Below are 3685 nucleotides of genomic sequence, written 5' to 3'. Positions count from 1 at the left end.
CAAATTGTGCTCTATATGCTTCCCATGGTGCCTTCCCATCGAATTCTTGTGGCTTCCTTCGTACTGGATCACCACTATTACTGACATTCATATCTGGGATGTGACTTCTAACAGGACTGAAGGTTGCATTAGGATTTAGCTGCGGGGTCTGGAAGGGGCTTGTCATTGTCCGGGGCTGATTAAGTCGATGGTTAATGTATCCTCCTTGTGTAAAAGACAATAGATCATCCTTTAATGTATCTAATTCGCTTTTAAATTTACTAATGTTTTCCATTTGTACTTCTTGCCACTGTTGTTGACTTTCCTGTAGTTTCTGCTGACTTTCTTCCTGTTTCCTTTCTTGTTCCAGTTGCCACTGCTGTAGTCTCTCTTCTTGTTTCTTTTCTTTTTCCTCCAACAACTGCTGTAATTTCTCTTCTTGTTTCTTTTTTTTTCTCCAACAACTGTTTTAATCTCTTTTCTTGTTTATCTTCTCGTTCTTCTTGTTTCTTTTCTTGTTTATTTTCTCGTTCTTCTTGTTTCTTTTGCCGCTCTTGTATTGCTGCCACCAAGTCTGCTAAGCTGTAGTTTGATTTGCCGCTTCTCGTTTCCATTTTTTTTTTGTCCCACTCTCTGACACCAATTTCTTACGTCTCTGGTCGTTAGCTAATTTTCCGTAAAAATTCTTTCCGAAGAAACATTAGCGATACAAGTCCTTTCTTAAATAAAACTGGTTTATTCATTCTGAATACAACTTTGCAATACACTTAATTTTCACAGTCACGTTATAACAAACGCTATAATTCATAACGAACGCCTCACGTGCTCGACTCAACAATATGTCTCTCTCTGTCCGCAGTTCAATTACCCTCTTACCGTCAGTTCTTGGCGGCTTATATATACAAGACTACCGCATATCTAGTAGCCTCTCGAGACTTCACGAACCTTCGAGAATATGACGTTTACTAGAGTCACGAGACCCTCGCTGTCGTAACAATACTTATCTCCTAAAATGAGTAAAAATTTAATTTCCGGACCCTGTCCCCTATACTTAACGTCTAATGAAGTTTTTGTTTTTATTATCCCCTGCTTCACCTATGTATGTTTTCTATAACATTATTTCTAGTAATAATATTGAAAAATAATTATTTTCCGCAAATTAACCAAGTCAAACAATTGCAGATTACTTTGATTATCAGTTAATATCAGTATTCTAGAAACTTTATGCAGCGATATAAATGTGTATTTTTTAAAAACGCGTTACTGTTTCCTCTAAAACGTAAGTTAATATTTTTCTACTGTTTACTGTGTTAGTTAAAGTACTTTAATATTTACAGACTTTAAAAAACGGGGGTAAAAAAAATAATCTCATCAAGCGAAATTGAGTAAATTTGTCAAAACGAATACAAAGAGACAAGGGAAAGTATAAACGTTATTTTCAAAATGAAGAGGGCAGTGTTGTAGAAGTAGAGCTGAAGAAGGAAATGATTACTACTAAGAATATTACGAAAAAATTGTACTTGTAATCTCTTTGATTTTATGGTGGGGAAATCTTCTTATGCAATCAGTGTTCGGGAGGTTGTTATATAGTGGTTATTTCTCTCATACTGTACATTTGAAGTGTTAATGTTATATAAGGTAGGTTTTTTGTTATGTTTAAGATAATCAGTGTAACTTGTAAGTTCTAACTCTAAGTCTCGACTTTTTTACTTTAGTTTTACTTTTAGAACAACTACAATTTACATTTTATTTTTAATCAAATTTGTGAGATTGCTCTGCGATCAGTGTTCTAACACTGAACTGCTAATAACAACAGTAACGGACCGGTTATCATTTTTAACATTTAATAATATGCTTTATCCTATACGCTATAATATATTAAGCTAGAGTTTAAGCAAATTAGCCGTTTGATCACATGTTTTATGCAGTTTTAACTTTTAATTTTTATCGTATATATGCCTTGTCATACAACTTAAAAGTTACAAGTTCATATAGTTATTAGTTAAAGTAATACTAATAGTGTAAAAACAAAATACCAGCTGCAGAGTCGTTTGCGAGTTGTAAAACTAAAAATAAAATGTAAATTGTATTTCATCTTTTGTGAGACAATGTTCGTAAAGGTTTGATTCAGTGTGAAATTGAAAAGCATCTACCGATTGAGGGTGTGAGAGTGGTACTATTTCAAAGTATTTGGCAGATTCTGGGTGATTTTGACGATTTGATTTAGATTTCTACAATTGTTGCCATTGCATAAATTCAGTTAAATTAATCAATCAGGGGTATATTGTGGCCTACTTTTTATTTCTCACATTTGTTTGTGTGTGTTCTTAGTTGAACTTAGAAGCACAGAAAAAGGTTGCAAACTAAGTGTTTAAAGATACTTTGACTTTGATCCAGCAAAATTTCTGAATTAATATGTGGTTTCATTAGAGGTTTATTATTTTAACTTTTGTAACCCTTGCTTTGAATAGTTATGATGTAAAGTTGTTGTAAGTTCAAATTCATAAAACAGTATCAACAACAATACTTTAATCTCGACTCCATCCTCAATCTGTATGGAAAAATCAGAAAATTAATGTATTCTAAACATTAAGTCCTGATATTAGAAACATGTGCTCCACTCAGTTTTTGTGGACAAAGAAAACCTGTCATTTCCTTTTATTCCCAGTAAAATGTAACAGAACAAAACGTTTTTAATTGAGTACACACAAAATATTTTTAATTGAATATTCATAAAATAGATTTATTATTTTTTTTTATTAATGTTTGTTCTAAAATGTAAAAACAATTTAAAATAATGAGTTTTTTCATGTGATAGAGTAATGGTAGCATTATTTCAGAAAGAAAAATCCATTATATGTACAGATATTCAATAAACATTTGGTATCAACCATGTTCAGTTGCTTGCCAGACATTCAGTTGGGATGAATGTTAGTACTTATTCAGCAGCTTGGTGGTTTGGACAAATATTAGTAGTTATTCAGCAGTTGAGTGGTTGAAACATTCACATTTTCAGAAACACAACACAAAATCTACTATGGGTACTAGGAAAGCATAAAAACAAATAACTTTATTAATTTAGCACAGAATAAAATTAAAAGTTTGGAGATGGCTTTACTGTGTAATGAAGAAAACTTTATTATAAATATATGAAGTTTTGACAAAATTGCCATCCTCAGGTCATCCGGAGGATGACATAATCTTGTTGAAATGTCGTACATTTATAATAAAGTTTTCTTTGTCATCCAATCAAGCTGTCTACAGGTTTTTATTTTCCAAAAAGTGGGTTTCTCATCATCAAATTTAAGGATAACATTAAGTTAGGTTTCTTTTAGTAAACATTACAAAAAATATTAAACATTTATTAATGGCATATTTTGTGTTTGTGTGCATAAATCCATTAAATTTTAATATTTTTCAAAGCACATGAATCTGCTTTATGTCAAATAAACAAGTCTTAATACATTCAAAATAAATTGAAGTTTTGTATTTTTTTTAATATTATGATTTCTTAATTTGTATCAGTAAGTCTGTTTTACTTGTTCTTTTAACAAAATAATAAGTCATTATCGACCCTAGTTTTTAAAAGAACTTAATATTCACTAAGTATTTTAACTTGAGACACTATTTGTTTATTAATACACAAATATTAGTAATCAGAGAACTAAGTGCTTTCCATTAATAGCAGCTAGCTTGTGTTAAGTCC

General features: G+C 31.2%; 1 protein-coding gene across 2 annotated transcripts in view; it reads left to right on the top strand.

Annotated features, from left to right (window-relative positions):
- The first annotated feature begins 1448 nt into the window (after positions 1-1448).
- LOC106478220 (E3 ubiquitin-protein ligase RNF34-like) overlaps positions 1449-3685 on the top strand; it is a 30781-nt gene continuing 28544 nt past the window's right edge. For both annotated transcript variants that reach the window (XM_022381773.1, XM_013938745.2), the window contains exon 1: positions 1449-1617. The gene's annotated coding sequence lies outside the window, so the exon portion shown is untranslated. The remainder of the gene's footprint in view (positions 1618-3685) is intronic.

The sequence above is a fragment of the Limulus polyphemus genome, unplaced genomic scaffold (assembly GCF_000517525.1).
Source record: "Limulus polyphemus unplaced genomic scaffold, Limulus_polyphemus-2.1.2 Scaffold190, whole genome shotgun sequence".
Taxonomy (NCBI): Eukaryota; Metazoa; Arthropoda; class Merostomata; order Xiphosura; family Limulidae; genus Limulus; species Limulus polyphemus.
Note: the sequence above shows the minus strand (reverse complement) of the source record. Positions and strands in the feature narration are given on the sequence as shown.